Source organism: Staurois parvus, unplaced genomic scaffold (assembly GCF_062004578.1).
Source record: "Staurois parvus isolate SC_StPar_1 unplaced genomic scaffold, SC_StPar_1.0 ptg000570l, whole genome shotgun sequence".
Lineage (NCBI taxonomy): Eukaryota > Metazoa > Chordata > Amphibia > Anura > Ranidae > Staurois > Staurois parvus.
In genome coordinates, this window is record NW_028318366.1 from 1,322,495 (window position 1) to 1,334,970 (window position 12,476).

Genomic DNA, 12,476 nt, shown 5'->3' on the forward strand with positions numbered 1-12,476 from the left:
ATTGTTCTATGTGAGCTTTTTTTTACAGATGATATTTTCTGTCATTTCCTTGATTTAGAGTGGAGATCCAATCGATATAGAATTTGAGGTGAAAGCAGAAGAAGAAGAGGCGTATGTGAGGGATGATCAGCAGTCTATGGAGGAGGATGGAATAACGGGGACATTTATAGAGGAGGACACTCCTACAGAGATCAGCACAGGTGGGTCATGAACACTAAATCCATTCCTCCACCCATACTGCTCACTGATTGGTCCAGAGTAGGGCGGGGACTGGGTGATATCAGCCTGTAATCCCCTGGTCACTTTCCTGAGCTGTGTTCCCCGTCCTGTATTCCTGGATTTCTCTCGGATAATCTTCCTTCTCTGTGCTGCAGACACAATTTATGTATCTAGACTGGATTTATGGAGGTTCTGGGGTTCAGCTGGCAGAAAAATGTTCATTTTCACCATAGACGTTACTAGACCTAGGCACCTGGGGTGTGTGCTTTTGATCTTCTTCCCCATACCCGGGTCTAGTAAGATCTCTGACAGAACAATTCTCCCAGGGTTCCTTGCTCTGTGGTCTGCTGGCTGTGCCGGGTGGAGGGATATGTCTGTAGTGTCTCAGACCCAAGTCACTGAGTGCAGTCTCAGGAGATGGGAGGCAGCGGTGTGCGATCTCTGCAACTTGTCTACAGTAAATGTTTAAACTTCCACTGATTACTGAATACCAATATTATGAGCCCTGACCCTTACACTGTATAATTTATATTGTACATTACATACTCCTGGCCCCTGCACTATATACTCTATGTTGTACATTACATACTCCTGACCTCTGCACTATATACTCTATGTTGTACATTACATACTGCTGACTTCTGCTATCTTCTTCCAACTACTATATATAAACATAGGAAAACATTGGGAAAATAGTGATGAGTGATAGAGGGGGTGGGGACCCTCGTCCTATAATCCCCTCATCACTGTCCCTCCTATAAAAGACAGTTCTGGTTGTTTCCTCACTCTCTGACTAAGGTCCATGAATAAAGAAATGACCTGGTAGGAGATCAGAGGAGCCATTTCCTAGTTCCCTTGAGGGTGGAATTGTAAGCTCCTCAGAGACCAAGCTGCCTGATGTGGGCGGAGTCCTGGTTTGGGGGAACCAATCCGCTCCTGTCTAGTAATCCTCTTTGTCTTTGCATTTTAGTCCATGGCCGGGAGATGAGGAAAACCTCCGAGGATTGTCTCACTTTGTCTCCAGACTGGAAAGTAGAAGATGAGGACATCACACAGTATAGTCCAGGAGAAAACCCGGCTCCCTCCAATGTCCATCCGGCACCACCCAGTGTAGATGGACCATCGGATTCCTCGTATCCTGAGGAACCTCAGACTGTGCGGGACCGGGCCGGCCTTCCAACAGGGAAGAGCTTCTCCTGTACTGAGTGCGGGAAGAGTTTCTGTTTTAAATTCAAACTTACTTTGCATAAAAGATCTCACACGGGGGAGAAGCCGTATTCCTGTCCTGAGTGCGGGAAATGTTTTGTAGAAATGTCTGATCTTGTCATACATCAGAGATCTCACACGGGGGAGAAGCCATATTCCTGTCCTGAGTGTTGGAAATCTTTTTCAGTGAAGTCTAATCTTTATAAACATCAGAGATTGCACACGGGGGAGAAGCCGTTTTCCTGTCCTGAGTGTGGGAAATGTTTTTCACAGAAGTCCTATCTTTACACACATCAGAGATCTCACACGGGGGAGAAGCCATATTCCTGTCCTGAGTGCAGGAAATGTTTTTCAGACAATTCCCATCTTTACAGACATCAGAGGCTGCACACGGGGGAGAAGCCGCATTTCTGTCCTGAGTGTGGGAAATCTTTTTCAGTGAAGTCACATCTTTATACACATCAAATTTCTCACACGGGGGAGAAGGCATATTCTTGTCCTGAGTGCGGGAAATGTTTTTCAGGGAAGTCCCATCTTGACACACATCAGAGACTGCACACGGGGGAGAAGCCTTATTCCTGTTCTGAATGCGGGAAATGTTTTTCTGATAAGTCCAATCTTTACAAACATCAGAGATTGCACATGGGGGAGAAGCCGTATATCTGCCCTGAGTGCTGGAAATGTTTTTCAGTGAAGTCCAATCTTAAGAGACATCAGAGATCTCATGCAAGGGAGAAGCCACTTTCCTTTCCTGAGTGAGGGAAATGTTCCTCACTGAAGTCCTGTCTTCCTGTACATCAGGGGTCCCACACAACCCTGGAGGTGTATTAGTACCTTGAGTGCGGGAAATGTCTTCTAGATAAATGTTGCTGGACATCCCAGCTCTCATGTGGGGAAGAAGCACACCCTGATATACACCTCAGATATACTCCATGGCTGATCTTCATCATGGAAGAAACAGTTCATAAGGAGATCAGAGGTCCCCAAAGACATGGATGAAGTGTGGGACCGGGTTGGCCATTGATGGCAGGAGAAGAATAAAAATGGAGTCCTGACCTGTGATTGGCTGAGTACATTTTGTGGTGGGAGATTTCACAAACAATTAAAGGTCTATTTTTAAACAAATTATTGGACAAATATGAGTAGCATGTGTCCAGCTGTGACGAATATCGGTTGTATTGTATTCATCCAGTGATGACATTACGTATCATAGGAATTCGCTCATCTAGAAACTGAAAGCAGTTATTTTTTTTAAATCATTATAAACAATTTGACCAACTCAGTAAACAGTCTAATAGCATTTGTGATTTACCCCCATTCCCAGAGATGGAAGATACACGGCCATCACCGGGGGAATTGCTGGGAAAATCTGTTATGAAGAGACCCCTAAATGTCAGGAGACTTTGATTTAAGGAGTGGAAGTACACTATATTGCCCCAAGTATTGGACCCGCCCTCCCAATCATGTGATTCAGGTGTTCCAATCCCCTCCATGGACACAGGTGTATACAATCAAGCCCCTAGGCATCCAGACTGCTTCTACAAACATTGGTGAAAGAATGGGTCGCTCTCAGGAGCTCAGTGACTCCAAGCGTGGTCCCGTGATAGGTGGTCACCTGTGCAATAAGTCCATCCGTGACATTTCCTGGCTACTAAATATTCCACGCTCAACTGTTAGTGGGATTATAACAAAGTGGAAGCCACTGGGAACAACAGCCACTCAGCCGCCAAGTGGTAGGCCACGTCACATGACAGGGCGGGGTCAGCGCATGCTGAAGCGCACAGTGCGCAGAAGTCGCCAACTGTCTGCAGAGTCAATAGCTAAAGACCTCCAAACTTGGTGTGTCCTTCAGATGAGCACAACAACAGTTGGGTTACCATGGCTGAGCAGCTGCATCCAAGCCTTCCATCACCAAGTGCAATGCAAAGCATCAGATGCTGAACTCTAGAGCAGAGGAGACGTGTTCTCTGGAGTGACCAATCACGCTTCTCTGTCTGGCAATCCGATGGACATGTCTGAGTTTGGCGGTTGCCAGGAGAACGGTACTTTCCTGACTGCATTGTGCCAAGTGTAAAGTTTGGTGGAGGGGGGATTATGGTGTAGGGTTGTTTTTCAGGGGTTGGCTTGGCCCCCTAGTTCCAGTGAAGGGAACTCTTAAGGCGTCAGCATACCAAGACATTTTGGATAATTTTATGCTCCCAACTTTGTGGGAAGAGTTTGGGAATGGCCCCTTCCTGTTCCAACATGACTGCGCACCAGTGCACAAAGCAAGGTCCATAAAGACATGGAGGAGCAAGTTTGGGGTGGAGGAACTTGACTGGCCTGCACAGAGTCCTGACCTCAACCCCATAGAACACCTTTGGGATGAATTAGAGCGGAGACTGCGAGCCAGGCCTCCTCCCCCGACATCAGTGCCTGACCTGACAAATATGCTTCTGGAAGAATGGTCCAACCTTCCCATAGACACCCTCCTAAACCTTGTGGACGGCCTTCCCAGAAGAGTTGAAGCTGTTATAGCTGCAAAGGGCGGGGCCAACTCAATATTGAACCCTACGGACTAAGACTGGGAGGCCATTAAAGTTCATGTGTGTGGAAAGGGCGGGGCCAACTCAATATTGAACCCTACAGACTAAGACTGGGGGGCCATTAAAGGTCATGTGTGTGGAAAGGGTGGGGCCAACTCAATATTGAACCCTACGGAATAAGACTGGGAGGCCATTAAAGTTCATGTGTGTGGAAAGGGTGGGGCCAACTCAATATTGAACCCTACGGACTAAGACTGGGAGGCCATTAAAGTTCATGTGTGTGGAAAGGGTGGGGCCAACTCAATATTGAACCCTACGGACTAAGACTGGGAGGCCATTAAAGTTCATGTGTGTGGAAAGGCTGGCAGACCAATACTTTTGGCAATATAGTGTATGTAGCAGCTGAATGATTAGACCTCCTAGCAATGTCATTCCTAGGCTGCAGCTAGGGGGAGCTCTCCTGTTTAGAGCACGGTTGGGTCATTCATTCTCTCAAGAGGCCACAAGAGAATCTGGGACGGTTGTGGAGGACAAACTGAATTCTGCTGAATAGTCATTTTGGACCCGGGAAGGACTGCAAGTATGTAAACATATATAAAACAAACACCTGGCACTGGGAATAATAGGCACCATTGCTCATGAGATTGGTCTCATTCAGTTGGGCTTTTTTGGGGGTGGTAAAAATGGGCAGCTGAGCCAGTTTTTCTGCCCTCGAACAGTAAAATAACAGCCGGATGAAGCTATTAACAGGCTGTGGCTGTAGCATTATTAACTTGGGGTGCAGAGTCTGACAAGCAGCACCACTTGTCAAGCTCCACTGAGCCACCACTACGTACAATACACATAATTACAATGTGGTAGTGTGTCGTAGGGTGAAATCAGGTGGTGGGGGGCAGTATAACACGTCCTCATTCCCTGTCAGATGTCCTCTGAAAAGCCCTGTGATAGGAAGGAGAGAGCCTGAGATACAGGGGGGACTTCTTGGGATCCTGGCCTGGAGTGAAGGACAGGTGAACATCTCCCGGGGTTTGAAGAGTGGAGGCGCTAACACAAGAAGGACTTGGCTGGGTAGTGGTGGGAGAGCGTTGGGATGTCTCCTAGGCAATGTTCTCCCACCAGAACTGAGCCTCTCCTCTGTAACCATCAGCTCCTCCGGCTCTCTCCTTCCAGTTCTTGCAGCTCTCCATACGGACATGTAGATATGAAGTCACAAATCCTAAAGTGCGAGTGTGCAACTCCATGTCCAATATTGACCTCTCCATCTTCTCCAAAGCATGTGCTGAAAGTCCCCGGGTGTAAAGAAAACACGGCACTCCGGCCCCAGCTGTGTGAAAACTCCACCTTTTATGTCCTCACCAGACAGCCAAGATACAAAACCATCTAGAATCACTGATGCCGCGTCTCTGTTTAAACTCCTCAGTGTTCCTCAATATTCCAGCCCCAGGACGCAATGGTCTCCTAAACATCTAGAATCGCTGATGCCGCGTCTCCGTTTACACTCCTCAATGTTCCTCAATATTCCAGCCCCAGGACACAATGGTCTCCCAAACATCTAGAATCGCTGATGCTGCATCTCCGTTTACACTCCTCTGTGTTCCTCAATATCACAGCCCCAGGACATAATGGTCTCCTAAACATCTAGAATGGCTGATGCTGCATCTCCATTTACACTCCTCAGTGTTCCTCAATATTCCAGCCCCAGTACGCAATGGTCTCCTAAACATCTAGAATGGATGATGCGTCTACGTTTACACTCCTCAGTGTTCCTCGATATTCCAGCCCCAGGACGCGATGGTCTCCTAAACATCTAGAATGGCTGATGCCGCGTCTCCGTTTACACTCCTCAGTGTTCCTCAATATTCCAGCCCCAGGACACAATGGTCTCCTAAACAACAAACCAACAAAACAGCTCAGAGATGATATATATTGTGCAGTATGTTATTAATAAAACCTCCAATATACAATATAGCCACATGGTAAAACAAACAGTCTGGACTTACTAAGATGGCCACAGATCTGAGTCCTGGAAATGGTGGTGTGTCTTTACCACATAAGGCCATACCAATGCATTTCATGTGCACACGTCTTCAGGGGATACATCAATGGCCGATGTCAATAATAGAGAGAAAACATCAGCGCCATTTAGTGGAAGGTCAAATAGCTGACTAAATAAATACCTATGGATGCCATTTTACTTTGGATAGCCAACATAAAGGCAAACCAGCCTTTATGTTGTGAAACAGGTGCCGAACAATTGGGCCTTGGGTATTGGTGGTGCCCTAAATCAAAAGAAATTGTTGGAAGCTAGCAAAATCAGGATTCAGAAATTGGATAGGCAGCGTAGGCAGTCTTCAAGGGATCCCAGATCCCTAACAAATGTAATCAATTACATCAGCATCAGAGGCAAGATAGATTCATGTTGATAAATGTCAGCTGGTCAATGGAGTCTGTGGACAGACGCACTCTTTTATCCCTCACAACCTCCATCAGCACTGAATGTCCATTCGGAAAGCACGCTGGATGCAGGACAGGCCAGTAGCTTGATGGCATATTGAGAAAGTTCTGGCCAATGATCCATCAAGACCCAGTAACCCAGTGAATGCTCAGTTGGAAAGGTCTCCAAGTCTGTTCTTGCCCCTAGATAATCCTGCACCATATGATGCAGACGCTGGCAGTGTGCTGCGGCTGGGGGAACAGGACTGACCATTTCTTTTCCCTCACTGGCACCCCCTCTCTCTAGGCTCACGTCACTCCTTTCCTCATCCTGGGAACCAACATCACAGCATTCAGATTGCTGCACAGCCTCCAGCAGCATGGGACTGACACTATGATCAAGTCATTCTGGTGACTCCTCCATGCATGATGGTGGGGCTACGGAAGGAGCAGCTGTGGTGGACAAGGAGCCGGAGGAATAGGCTGCTCTGGCTGCTGCAAGGAAGGAAAAATAGTATGAGTATGGGTGATAGAAGATGAGGAGGATGAGGATGGCTGAGTTATCCCCTCTACCACCTCTTCTGCATGTTGTGGCTCAATAACACGGCCAGCACCAGAAAAAAGGACAAGTGTGGCCTGCCTGCACCATGTCCACCACCACCACTTTTCACTGTGGCTGCTTACCCTCTTAGCTGTCTGTGAGCATCTGCCTCACCTTTTGTCTCATGATGGGGATTTTTATCACTCTATTATTATTATTATTAATTTATTTTATTTTTTTATAGAAAATAGGGGCAACATTGTTTTGGCCATAGCAGTAAAAAAAGTAAATAAAAAAGTGAACCACTGCTGATGCAGAAGGAGAAACATCTGTGATGTAGAAGGGGAGAACAGCAATTCTGCCCTAAATGGTTTTAGTGCCAAAAAAAATTTAATAAAAAAAAAACATTAAAAAAAAATGGAAACTACTGTTGACACAGAAAGAGGAACACCTGCAACACAAAAGGGAACAGGGATACAGCAACAGAACCTGATGCTGACAAAAAAAAATACACATAGAATAAAAAAATATGGGAACAGCATTAATGCAGAAATGTAAAAACACCACAAACTGCTCACCTACCTAACTCCACCAACACACTACACAAGACTTCTGTGTAAGCGGCCTTATATAGTGAGGGGTGTGGACTTAGCCCCTGAGTCACCAAGACTTTGGCCAATCATGGATCTTCCTGTGAACTCAGCTGTGATCGACCAAAGCATTGCACCGGACCTGTGGTCCGGTGCACTGCTTTTGCCAATCACAAAGCACTAATTGCATTGTGGGGTGCGTGGGTGAACTTCCCGCTGAACACCCTTACCGTTCTAGTGTTCAGCGAACGCTCGGACAGCCAATGTTCAAGTCAAACTTACGTTCAACTTGAACACGTAGTCCATCCCTACTCTCTCCTGCTAGAGCGGGACTCCAGAGGAGGCCACTGACCACACTGGACTCCAGAGGAGGCCACTGACCGCACTGATGGAACTCCTATGGCCTATCAACACAGCAGCAGTAGATAAGGTGGTACAAGCTGGCATAGAGCAACTTAGGAAGGAGATGGGAGAACAGGCAAACCGGATCTCAGAAACAGAGACCCGCATAGAGACGCTGGAGGAGGATCTCCAGCATGTCACAGCAGCTGATCAGATGTCCCAGGTGGAGGACCTAGAAAACCGGTCCCAGAGGAACAATTTACAGATCATTGGCCTCCCAGAATATAAAAGCAAGCTCACTATTGGACCTCTGTGCTGTCCGCACACCCGAGGCTTTAGGCTTACGTAACAATTGTGTGGTGGAATGAGCTCATAGACCGGGCTCTTCATCTGAATCCCGCAAAATTCCTCGTCACATCAAATACCTGAATTATGTGGACAAATCACTCATCCAGCATTTCAGGAAACAACTAAACTGTGGGGACTTGTGAGCTACTATGGAAACAAAAATAAAATGGTGTTGCGCTAATATCAATAGTGCTAAGGACACAATAACTGGAAGAGTGGGGAGACAGAAAAAAATAACCCCAAAACAAAGGTGAGAAGTATAAAGGCCTGAATCCAGACCAAATTAGGTGCAATATGAACTGTGACAAAGACAACATGAGGAATAATCAGCAAGTGAACATAAATAATACATACAAATGTAAAGGCCTGAACCCGGACCAAACTAAGTGCACTATAGATTGTGATGAAATACAACATGAACAATAGTCACCAAGTGAACATAAATAATGTATTAAGCATAATAGGACTAACACGTCCTAAATAAATGCACAAAAACCACTCCGTTCATCCATCCCAGGGAAAGAGGGATTGTCCCATCCATTTACCACTTAGCCCCAATAAATGGACACAAGTCTTTTATGACCTCATTTAATGGTTTGGTCATACACACCAGGTGAGAGCACAACCGGTCAAGGTGTACAAACATTTTTATATGATTGGTGAACTACACAGCTAATAATTTTGTATCTTAGCTCTGGAAGAAGTGTCAAAGTCAAGGATTTAATAAGGACATGTTTGTAGCAATAATATAATTGCAGAGATATTGTTATGCACATTTGTGAAGCTGGACTGCTATTTATATAGTTATACTTTTTACAATTGGTAGTGGAGCGCAAAACTATTTCTGATTTCATTTCAGGAAACAACGCTCCGTACAACTCAATGGTTACGAGCTCCTCATTTTAGCGGACTATTCCATGGAAGTTTCCAGTAAATGTTGCGAGTTTCAGAACGTATGCTTCACTCTAATCCAAAAGGGGATAAGATTCACCCTGGCTTCCTCAGCGTCTGCAGACCCCTGACAGTGACCAACCAGTCTTTAAAACACCAATGAAAGTAGAAGATTTTCTTCAGTTATTGCCTAAATCCTAAATCCATGTGAGGAGTCTCAACCACGTTCTCTGGTCTCCATCTCCTAGGTCCAGGGAGCAGAGCAGCAAAGACCCTCCTAAGAGGCCCCGTTGTTCTAACAACTTTGCTCCATCAAGAGCTCACTGATTTGATTCATGGGTCTCCCCAAAGGATCATCATCTCCATTTGTGGATAAGTATTTGGACTTTACTTACCACGCCACTTCTTTTGACTCCTTCACTCTTTTCTGGTTTGCCTGGTGCAATATGGGGTGACAAGTACCCATAAGATCTCAATGGGGAAAACTCTCCTGCTGGATCTCTATACTGATATGGACGGTGTAACGTGTTAGGAATGTAAGGATGTCCCATCATTTGATGGAAATGAAAATGATCAACCTACAGAGGACTGAATTCAAAGACACCCCAAAAATCAAAGTGAAAAAATGATGCAGCAGGCTACACCTTTTTACTGAAATGTCATTGCAGCAACTCAAAATGGTCATCAGTAGTTTGTATGGTCCCCACATGCTTGTATACATGCCTGACAATGTTGGGGCAAGCTCTTAATGAGACTATAGATGGTGTCCTGGGGGATTTCCTTCCAGATCTGGAGGCATCACTGAGCTCCTGGACAGTCTGAGGTGCAACCTGGCGGCATCAGATGGACCAAAACATTATGTCCCAGAGGGGTTCTATTGGATTTAGGTCAAGCTATCACGGGGGCCATTCAATGGTATCAATTCCTTCATCCTCCAGGAACTGCCTGCATACTCTCCCCACATGAGGCTGGGATTGTTGTACACCAGAAGGAATCCAGGACCCACTGCACCAGTGTAGGGTTTGACAATGGGTCCAAGGATTTCATCCCGATGTCTAATAGCAGTCAGGGTGCCATTGTCTAACCTATAGAGGTCTGTACATCTCTCCATGGATATGCCTCCCCAGACCATCACTGACCCACCACCAAAACGGTCATGCTGAACGATGTTACAGGCAGCATAACATTCTCCATGGCTTCTCCAGACCCTTTCATGTCTGTCATGTGTGCTCATGGTGAGCCTGCTCACCATTAGAATTCATCTCTGAGTGTAACGATGATATGGGACGTATGGCTACCGTGGTCTTGCAGATCTCGAATAAGGATCTCCAACTCACCAATGTCTATGCCCCCAACTCCCCTGGCAGACCCTTCTGTAATGCTGCAGCTTATTGGATATTGCATAATCCCAGTATACATCAGATAGATGGAGGAGACTAACACAGTAGTAAATGATAGAGAGGACAGGTCAACACAAGGCCCACACATTGCAAAGGTGTCTACTGACTCTTCTCATTAGCACAGGTGATTTCTGCCATGGGATTATTAGACCCCTGGTGATTGGCGCACCCCACAGACAGGGAGTTTACTTTCTATTCATATTCTCACAATACATTTGCCAGGCTAGACTATCTTGAAGCGCTTCCCTTTTCCCTCATGTCCATCATATGGCCATACACGACTTGATTATATCAGACCATAGCCCCACCTCTATTTCTTTGGCAGACCCTCGAACCACAGGCCCCTCCAAATATCTGGAGATTTCCTTCCTATCTGACATGTAAGGTGGACTTCATACACGCTGGTAGCGATGCTTGGCTAGAGTACACCACCACTAATGAATCCCATCAATGTGACCCACACTGGTTCTGGGAAGCTGCCAAGCCTTTTATTAGGGGAAGGATGTTTCCTCATATAAAACATTGACAAAGCAGAATACCTCTGAGCACAGAAAGCATTGGCATGAAGCCAAACACCTCTTTGATCTTTGGGTAGAGAATTACAAACATATAAATTGTTCCTCTGCTGATTCACAATTGTGTAAATATGGTGATAAGGTGGGTAAGCAAAGGGTCTTTCCAACCAACTCCTGTATCCTCCCTAAAGGATACTTCTGCTACCCTTGTCTCCTCCTCAGAAGAAACCAATAAAATACTGGAAGATATTTGTGCCGCTCTATATCTAGATCCAAGACCTTGAGGTGACCACAAAATTCCTAGACTCACTTCATTTACTCACTATTGGCCCCTCCCACCTGCAATCTGTAAATGTCCCTATTGATTAAAGGAAGAGTCTGAGGTGATTAAAGGCTTACCTAGTGGGAAATCACCTGGTCCTGATGGCTACACACCAGCATTTTATATGATGGACTCTCTTCATCCCTCAGCTACTGACAGTATATAACGAGGTTTGGGAGGGGGGCCCACACATTCTTATGGGTCACCAAGACTATGAAATTGATTTACAATAAGGGCAAGTACCCAACTGAATCGGGGTCGTACCGAACTATATCCCTCCTAAATGTGGACACTAAAATACTCTCTGAAATAGTCACATCCCTCTTGGCTGCAATATTACCCTCCCTTATCCATACTGCCCAGGTTGGCTTTATTAACCCCTTCACGCTGGCGCCTCCTGGCCCTTTAGGAGTTTCAGAAGCCGGGAGACAGGGCGGGGTTTAGGGGTTATGTGACCACCATGATGATCGCGCCATGGCGGTCACATGATCGGGAAAGGTCCCGATTGAAAGAGGAGACTGGGACCTTTCCGTGAGTACCGGACATGTGTGCTGGGACTGGGCAAAGCGTGCGCTCTCGGCACATATGTCCTTTTTTAATAGAATGCAAATGTACAGCCGCTCAGCATTTAGGCCCAGATGCCGGAAGGCCACACATTTGCGTTTGGACGGCGTGAAGAGGTTAATGGTAGATCAGTGGCTTCCAACATTCAGAAAGTTATTGCAGTGCTGGAACAAGGCAAGGTACACCCGTCTGAGGATCGAGCTATTATTACATTGGATGCTGGAAAAGTCTTGGATAATGTCAGCTATCATTGGCTTGCTCTGGTTCTTCTGATGGCTTTTCAGCAGTATGGATTCTGCACCTTCACCCAGGGTGGTAGCTGCAGGTCTCATATCAGGTGAAATATTGCTGCACGAAGGGTAATCACCAGGATTTCCCCATTTCACCTCTTCTTTTCAACCTTGCCCTGGAACCTTTCTCCCGTTACCTTTCCTCCAGAGCCCCAATACATGGGATTCAGACAGGTCAAGAAGAACTCTGTGTAGTCCTATTTGCTGATGATATTCTTATTTTTTATGGCGGATCCTGTGGCAGATATTCACATTCTCCATCAGGTCTTCACAAGCTGCCTACAGTGCTC